The sequence below is a fragment of the Bufo bufo genome, chromosome 8, assembly GCF_905171765.1.
Source record: "Bufo bufo chromosome 8, aBufBuf1.1, whole genome shotgun sequence".
NCBI lineage: Eukaryota > Metazoa > Chordata > Amphibia > Anura > Bufonidae > Bufo > Bufo bufo.
The window spans coordinates 158,274,406-158,284,037 of record NC_053396.1 but is presented as its reverse complement, the minus strand read 5'-3'; the positions used below and the strand labels follow the sequence as shown (position 1 = coordinate 158,284,037).

At 43.8% G+C, this 9,632-nt stretch overlaps 1 long non-coding RNA gene across 1 annotated transcript; it reads left to right on the top strand.

The window, feature by feature from the left end:
* The first annotated feature begins 7,815 nt into the window (after positions 1-7,815).
* Positions 7,816-8,544, top strand: LOC120978015. Its single transcript, XR_005774030.1, has 3 exons — positions 7,816-8,177; positions 8,259-8,411; positions 8,498-8,544. It is a non-coding gene; the product is annotated as an uncharacterized LOC120978015 (long non-coding RNA).
* The last annotated feature ends 1,088 nt before the right edge of the window (positions 8,545-9,632 follow it).

Here is a 9,632-nt window from a genome sequence, read left to right as displayed (position 1 = left end):
GATCTGAGATAAACCAACTACGGGGTGAGCCTATTGAACAGTTGGTGGTCCCCAAGGCTTATCGCAAGCTTGTGTTAGATCTAGCCCACCAACATGTTCTCGGGGGTCACCTGGGGCTGCAGAAAACTCAGGATTGTATTCTACAGCGGTTTTACTGGCCCAGCATATTCAAAGAAGTGGAAGAGTTTTGTAAGCCTTGCCCGACCTGCCAGATAAGTAGCCCCCAGCCGCATTTCAGTAGTCCCCTAGTACCTCTCCTGATTATCGAAGTACCGTTTGACCGAATAGCTATGGACCTCATAGGCCCAGTACCAAAGTCCGCCAGAGGGCATCAACACATCTTAGTCATTCTAGACTACGCCACTCGGTACCCGTTGGCGGTGCCACTGCGACATACCTCGGCCAAACTCATAGCTAAGGAGTTAATGGAGAGGTTTCCAAATTCGATGCGTATCCTATGCCCGGGTGGATGAGCTCATCAATAGGTTAGGACAAGCCCGGTATTTTTCTGTTTTGGACCTCACGAAAGGGTACTGGCAGGTGCCCTTAACTGAGGCTGCCAAAGAGAAAACTGCCTTCATCACGCCTGAGGGGCTCTAGCAATATAAGGTCTTACCCTTTTGTCTGCATGGCGCCCCCGCCACTTTTCAGCGACTAATGAACATTGTGCTTCGTCCATGTGGTTGGTACGCTTCGGCTTACCTGGCCGATATTGTCATCCACAGTACCGACTGGGAAAGTCACCTACCCAAAGTGCAGGCTGTAGTGGACTCCCTTCGGAAAGCTGGCCTAACCGCTAACCCCAAAAAATGTGCGATAGGGTTAGAAGAGACTAAGTATCTGGGGTATGTCATTGGGCGCGGAGTCATCAAACCCCAAGTGAACAAAATAGAGGCGATACGGAATTGCCCTGACCTGTCACCACTAGGCAAATAAAGTCATTCCTGGGAATGGTGGGCTATTACATGAGGTTTGTTCCCCACTTTGCTACTCTAGCCACGCCCTTGACAGGGCTCTTGAAGGGACGAAAATCAGTGATGGTTCGCTTGGATGATCGGGCGGAAGAGGCTTTTGCCACTTTGAAGTTGGCCCTGTGTGGGTCACCGGTTTTGGTGATGCCCAACTTCAAGAGGGAGTTCGTGGTACAAACGGATGCCTCCGAAGTAGGCCTCGGTGCTGTAGTGTCTCAGGAATTCAACGGGGAGGAGCATCCTGTTTTCTTCCTAAGCCGCAAGCTCACCCCAGCCGAAACCAGGTACAGTATAGTGGAGAGAGAGAGTGCCTGGCTATCAAGTGGGCACTTGAGTCTCTCCGCTACTATTTGTTGTGGAGAAAGTTCCGCCTGGTGACCGACCACTCCCCTCTCAAGTGGATGAGCCAGGCCAAAAACAGGAATGCCCGGGTCACCAGATGGTTTTTGTGTCTCCAGAAATTTAAGTTCTCGGTAGAACACAGAGCAGGCCGGTTGCAGGGAATAGTGGATGCTGGTTTCCAGCCAGGTGAGGTCAAATACCGGACCGGAGTTTAAGTGCCAGTGTTCTAACAAAAATCTTTACTTAGTGAAAATACCTTACCCCTCGTGACTTCCGGGGGTGTGCGCCTCAAATTCCGGGGGTGTTCACCTCAGCGAAAGCGTTCCATGTAATTTTATCTTACCGTGCCGTGGTAGTGCGCTTGCACTGAGGCGCACACCCGTGGAAGTCACGAGGGGTAAGGTATTTTCACGAAGTAAGGATTTTTGTTAGAACACCGGTCCGGGTTTTGGCAGCACCTGGCTGTCCTTAAATAGGCAGCTGGGCTCAGCAGAGAGGTCTCTGTTTTTGGGATCTGAGGCTTTGTGCCGTGCTGGAGGGCTGAGAGCCGCACGCTGGGGAAACAGGCCCCCTAAAGCCTGCTGTTGACTACTCGAGGCTGAACTGCCAGCAAGGTGACTTGTGTTATATGAACTTTCCATTGTGTGTGAATTAACACCAAGACTGCAAAGTTACGTGCTGTTTTGTGCAATTGCCTCAAGTGTGAATAAACACTGACGTTTTGAGTTAAGAACTTGTATTTTGCCTCTGTACTGCGCCCGCTTACCCTATCTACTAGAGCGAAACCCCACACTATATTTTGTATAGCAGGGTTTTTTATCTGCAAATATACAAACACACATATTTTATTCATTTATAAAAGAAAAGTAAAAATAAACCTTAAAATGTCCAAATTTCCCCAAGAAGAATACCTTAGAGGAACAACATATAAAAGTCACTTTCGAGGGGCGTGTAAAGTTTTGGAGCTGTACAAGATTTTTCTGGCAGAACGATGCCATAGAACCAAAAATAGAAAAATAGGCCGCTAAAATCCAAAATGCGCTCCAGTCTTTTGAAGTCTTGCGGCGGGCCCAGCCAGTAGATAAATTACATAAATAGCGTCCATTTTTAGGGCACAAGCATACGGTAATGATTTTAGAAAAGTATTGTCTTGAAACTTTTTGTAAGGCCTCATGCACACGACCGTAGTTATGGTCCGCATCCCAGTTTTTGCGGCTCGGATGCGGACCCATTCACTTCAATGGGGCCGCAAAAGATGCTGACAGCACTCCGTGTGCTGTCCCCATCCATTGCTCCGTTCCGAGGCCCCGCCCAAAAAATATAGCATGTCCTATTCTTGTCCGTTTTGCGGACAAGAAGAGGCATGTCTACAATGGGCCGCCTGTTCCGTTCTGCAAATTGCGGAAGGCACACGGACGGCTTCCGTTTTTTGCAAATCCGCAGTTTGCGGACCGCAAAAAACGGCACGGTCGTGTGCATGAGGCCTAATAGTTAGAAAAAAAATTGATAAGTAAGGAAAAAAATAATTTCACAGTTTTTCCTTAAATATATATTTTTTAATATTATATGAATAATCTAATGGTACAAAAGAAAGGTCTAAGATGTGCCATTAAAAATAATTTTAAATACATATGGCCGAGCTCAGAAATGAATCGGTTATTTGCAGTTAGGCCGATTGCTACTGAAAAATTGGCCTGATAAGGAAGGGGGATAAACACTTCGGTGATGAAGCGATTAAAATATCCAGATGTTGGTTATATCAGATATATCTTTGTTTCCATTGCTTTGTTTCCAGTAAATATTTGTGTTGAAGAATTTTATTCCACAGTTCCTGAAACGCAGAGGCCGCTCCCCACTTACCTGGGTTTTCACAGTTCTCATCATCCTTCTATGACAAAAACATAAGGAATATAAAGAATTTTTACAAAAAGTATTTACCTAAGAATCCATTTGGCTTGGACCAGAATGGTATTTCAGACTATAAGTGCTGGTGGTCCAAGAAACATGCGAAAATACCTTAACAGTGTGAACAATTACCATGGGAAGCTCCATCCTTTAGAAGGAATCTGTTATCAGACAGCACCCTTTATTGAAGAGCACCTATGAGATGCTTCTTGTAATGTTTCAGTGGGTACTATTAGTAATTATGGTGTATATTGGCCTGATTGGCTGAGAGGCACCATGTATAGCTGCTGCAGTTCTTTCAGCTCTTACCTCGTGATACCTAAAGACCAATAGTTGCTGTAATTATTATACCATGTATTCTTATAAAAGGCACCATAATGGGAGCTTAGGCTTCGATGGTGCACATTATTATGATTATGCTATAGATGCGCTCTAGTAGTTAGAATCACATTAAATGGGTTGTTTCGAGTTCCACTGATCGCTGACGCTCAGGCCCTTACCTCTGGCGTCTGTTAGGCTGCAGCAGCATGTGACTGCTAAAGCCAATCACTGGCCTCAGTGGTATATGATAAGAGGCTAGTGATTGGCTGCAGCAGTTATGTGCCATATACAGCTATATCGCTGTCGCAGCTTCTAAACAGAGACCGGAGGTAAGAACCGGGGTGGCGCTGGAAACAGCCTGGTTACTAAATGGTGAACATCTGATCTTTTATATTTTTATCACATTTGGGGGCACTGGGGAGATTTTTATATAACCTGGAAAAACCTTTTATGCTTTTTTTTGTTTTTTTTGTTTCCTAGCCTATTTTTTGCAATGTTGACTTACTGAAATTCTAGATAGTAAACAGTAGAGGGTGCAAGTAGATTGTCAGGAAAAATCATTAGCACGTGCCTATACCAAACAGCAATGAGGTCTTCAGAAAAATGCAAATATTATTAACAAACTGAGGAATAATACATTTTCAATAAAATGCTGTGGGGTAGATCTCAGTTTCTGGCGCATGGACATAAAACCCTCTCAAAACTGATAAACACATCCTGCATGATGAGATAGATAGATAATAGATATGCAGCTGTACATGGCCATAATTAAAGGCAAAACACTGAAAATCACAGCACTCAATGTAAAATCTATATACCGCATAATCTAATACTATGATTGATATGATAAATATGTGGTCCTTAGCAAATATATTTTGATCAAAATATATTTGTGCCCACAGCAAGATGACCTCAATGCAGGTGGGAACCTACTCTATTTAATGCCTATCTCTATGCCAGTGGGTGTCTACATTCAGGAGAGCGGACCGAACACATATACAATTGTTACCTCTGTGTGCCATATGCATCCAATGAGAGGAAGAGCAAACTCAGCTACAGTATATGCATCACACTAATTAAAGGGGCTGTCCAGTTTCCTATATTGACGAACTATCCTCAGGATTAGTCATCAATATCAGATCGCTGGGAGTCTGATTTCCGGCATCCCGTCGATCAGCTGTTTGAAGAGAAGGTATCGCTTGTGCGAGGTCTGCCTTCTCCTCACTGTGCAGTTAAACTCTATCTGCTCCTTCCTATTGAAGTGAAAGGGGATAGAGGAGTTGTTAGTTACACCTGCTCACTGCTGCGATGTCAACGGCGAGCAGCTAAACAATGAAGAAAAGGCAGCACTATCATGAACACTGCGTTCTCTTCAAACAGCTGTATAGCAGGGGTGCTGGGTGTCAGACTTCTACCAATCTGATATTGATGACCTATTCTGAGGAAATCGGACAACCCCTTTAAAAAGCACTTGTGGAATGGATGAGATGATAGGTGTACATTCAGACTTGGAGGTGGCCACTTCTCCAAATATGTACTACAAAGACAAAAAAACACAATACATCCTGTGCGATATGATAAATAGATAAGCGGATGGGCATGACTACAATTGCAGAGAAAAACACACAGAACAGAACAGCACTCAGATAGTACTAAATGCAAAATCCATATATAAACGATAGTGTTGAGCAAATCATGGATAAATTTGATTAGTTGTGAAGCCGAATTTCCTCGTGCTTCTTGGTAGCGAATCGATTTGACCTGAAATAGTGTAAAAACAAAATATATATACTTACCTCATTCATTTGCTCATGACAGGCTGGCTGCCACCATCATGATTGAAGATCTTCCACGAAATTCCCATGCGCGGTGATGTATGACATCACCACGCTGGCTGACGTGATGCGGGCCACACAAGATTTCACGCTAGATCTTCAATCAAGATGGCTATGGCCGGCCCGTCTCAAGCAAATGGATGAGGTAAGTATGATTTACATTTTTATTTTTATTTTACACTGTGTTATTACTATTAGATGCCGCAATCCGCTATGAACTCGGCATCTGCGGGGTACAGTGATGGGGAGAGGCGCAATCGCCATTCCCTGTCATTGCACCCACTACTTACTAAGAAATATGCTTCGTCACAAAGCAAATTTTTTAGTACCAATTCGGAGAAGCAGCCAAATCGAATTTTTGAATGCTTCGATCTTCTCTAATAAACGAATACCACATTTGATATGATGATCATTCCATCCATTCCACAAGGGCTATTAATAAGTGTGATGCGTATAGCTGAGTCTGCTCTTCCTCTCATTGACACCACACAGTATGTGTGTGGGGTCTGCTCTCCTGGATTTAGATGCCCACTGGCAAAGAGAATTTTGTGCTTCGTCCATGTGGTTGGTACGCTTTGGCTTACCTGGCCGATATTGTCATCCACAGTACCGACTGTGTAGCCTGACTATTCTCTTGGCCCCAACTTCCAAGAAGGTACCTTCAACTTAATGTTTCTTGTGGACAGCCACAGAGTAAGTTTTTGATCAAAATATATTTGCTAAGAACCTCATATTTACATCAAATGTGGTATTAGTTTAGATATAGATTCTGCCTTTAGTGCCAAGATGTGCCAGACTAAAAAAACATGTGCCTCTTAGTAGGTTTGGCACATCTTACGCCAGTGTATTTAAAAAAAAATAAGACTGGAGTAAAAAACGACAGTCTAAGGCCTCATGCACACGTTGTTTTGGTCCGCATCCAATTTGGTGGCTCGGATGTGGACCCATTCACTTCATTGGGGCCGCAAAAGATGTGGACAGCCCTCCGTGTGCTGTCCGCATCCGTTGCTCCGTTCCGTGGTCCGCAAAAAAAATATAACCTGTCCTATTCCTGTTCCCGCTTTGCAGACAAGAATAGGCAGTTATACTAAAGGCTGTCCGTGCCGTTCTGCAAATTGCGGAATGCACACGGACGCCATCCATGTTTTGCGGATCCGCAATTTGCAGACCGCAAAACACACAACGGTCGTGTGCATGTACATCCGTATGCCATGCGTTTTTTTTTGCGGATCCATTGTAACAATGCCTAAAACGGACAAGAATAGGACATGTTATATTTTGGCTCCATTCACACATCCGCAATTCCATTCCGTATTTTGCGGAACGGAATTGCGGACCCATACATTTCTATGGGGCTGCACGACGTGCGGCCCCGATCCGGAATTGCGGACCCGCACTTCCGGGTCCGCAATTCCGATCCTGAAAAAAATAAACATGTCTTATTCTTGTCCGCAATAGCGGACAAGAATTGGCATATTCTCTTAGTGCCGGCAATGTGGGGTCCGCAAAATGCGGAACGCACATTGCCACTGTCCGTGTTTTGCGGATCCGTGGATCCGCAAAACACACACGGATGTGTGAATGGACCCTTTTTTTGCGGGGCTACGGAACGGACATACTAATGTGGACAGCACATGGTGTGCTGTCTGCATTTTTTACGGACCCATGGAAATTAATCGGTCCGCACCCTATCAAAAAAAAAAACGGAACGGACACGGAAACAAACAACGTTCGTGTGCATGTAGCCTAAGGGTACATTCACACTAGCGTTATTCTTTTCCGGTATTGAAATCTGGTAAAGGGTCTCAATACCGGAAAAAAACACATCCGTTTTGTCCTAATGCATTATGAATGGAAAGCAATCCGTTCCGTATGCATCAGGATGTATTCCGTTCCGTCCCTTGTATGGTATTTGACAGGACAAAATACCACAGCGTGCCAAAATTCCGGAACAATGCTGCAGAGTATGCATCCGGCATTAATTTCCCATTGAGATTTATTAATGCCGGATCCAGTACCAAGTGTTCCGTAAATTGCTGCGTCGCCGGATCCAGTTTTCCGGTCTGCGCCGGCACCAAGATATAGGAGGAGCTGGTTTCGCAGCTTCCTGTTTGCTTCTTTGTTCCAGCCTGAGAGGGATTCGGCAGCACGCTATTTAAGGTTAGTATAAAGTTTGTAGTTTTTTTTGTGCAAGAATAAAAAAAATATATAAGCAGCTCCTATGTACTTATACATAGGAGCTGTATGTTATAAGTAAATAGGTGATGTTAGGAGTAGTAGTACCTAGAACTACTACTCCTAGCATCCCCTATGTACTTATACTAACTGCAGTCCCTATGTACTATTGCATAAGGACTGTTGGTAGTATAAGTACATAGGGGTTGCTACGAGTTGCAGTCCTAGGTACTACTACTCCTAGCATCCCCTATGTACTTATACTACCTGCAGTCCCTATGCAAAAGTACATAGGGACTGCTGGTACTATAAGTATATAGGGGATGCAAGGAGTAGTAGTCATAGGTACAAGAATATAACTTACATTCCTCGTATTCATTTTTTAGAAACGAAAAAAAAAAAATCCCGCCTGCCAGCTTGACGGCCTTCCCGCCTGCTAGCTTGACGGCCTTACCGCCTGCCATCCTTCACGCCAGCCTGCCGGCCATTCTAAATTTCCATAAATGGAAAGTAAGGGTCTGCTTGTCGTGTGATAAGTTCAAATATTATTATTATTTTTTTAATAGACATATCTTCTTCAAGTGAGGCCGGGAGCCCTAATCCTCGCCGACATCGGCGAAATGCTACGGTATGTCGAATTGGATTATAGCAAGTCCCACTGTAATATTTTCTCAGTATTCTAATTATTCTTTGTGTTTTTTTCTCGCAGTCATCATCTAAAGATGAGGTGCATCCCAGCCAACAAGAAACAGCAGAGGAGGAAAGTGGGGGTGGAGCACAGCCATCTCATCCCGTTGCCTCACAGAGAGGTCCTCAAGCCTCCACCAGAGGAAGTCGGGGAGATCGCGGCGGTCAGGGTCTTGTGAGTATTTGCAATTAAAGTCTTTGAAACTTTATGAATTTACAACAGTATATTGAAAAAAAAATTTTTTTTTTTTTTTTTTTTAGGCTTCCAGAATCTCCAATTTAACTTTAATGGCGATAGAGCTCAATTGTAAAATAAAACAAAAAACTCTATTCAAAACACTTGATAAAAATGTAAATTTCAATTAGCTGTCTGTCTCTTAAATATCAAACAGGGGGAATCACATGGCCATCACACACTTTAACCCCACTTTATCAGTTTCTTTTGGGTAGCGTGAATGGTGTGGACTTTTTGTATTGTTTTTTTCCCACTGATATGAAGGCTTAAAAGTGTAGGCTGACTTGACTCACACATACCACTACACACCTCTTAACCCTAAGCTGATCACCTGAGCTCACTTTTATGCTCACTTGAATCAAACTGCAGCTAGAGATGCCTATCAAGTCGGTGTTTGCCCTACATATGGTTCTTATTCCATTCGCCCTCTATACTAACAGGCTACATAGGTAATTTTGTTTCTAAATTGCATCCTAAATTACCAGCCATTCATCATGAGTCGGCGCATGTTGATTAATAGTGAAACAAAATAGCAGAATGAGCAAAACAAATCAGTGATGCACGCTACTGATATAAAGATGCAGCCAAACGTAGCCCCGGCACTATGATGGCCGTAGCGATGCCGCCACAGTGCGCTCTATAAGAAGCAAGCAACCACTCCCACAGGCGGAGCGTCGCAGCAGTTCGTCCAACCAGACGGGGGAATGTGAATCAGCACACCTCCTCCTGCTGCCTTGGACTGCACAGAAAAATCGGAGGATACGAAGAAAGGCATTGTTTATACAGTAAATATGCTGTGGCTTTTCTGAAAAGCTGTCTTCTGGAGACATAGTGGACTTCCAAGTCTGGGCAATTATAGCGATCATTGAGATGAAGAAAAGATTGCATTCAACGATAAAAGAGATCCCTTACAGTAACTAAATTCATTATAGTGTTTCCCTCAACTGATGAAACCACCAAATAAGTGTGTAAGGCATAATAAGGATTATCCTAAAAAGTAACCTCTCAGAGAGGGAGAGTACACAACAAATGACACGTGTCTGTCTAACAGTATGTGGAGTATGTGTGCAACCAGAACAAATGAGAACATCCAAGGGAGCAATTGGTATATATGCATAGCAAACTATCATGCCAATGAATAAAAATGGCAAATACACCAGT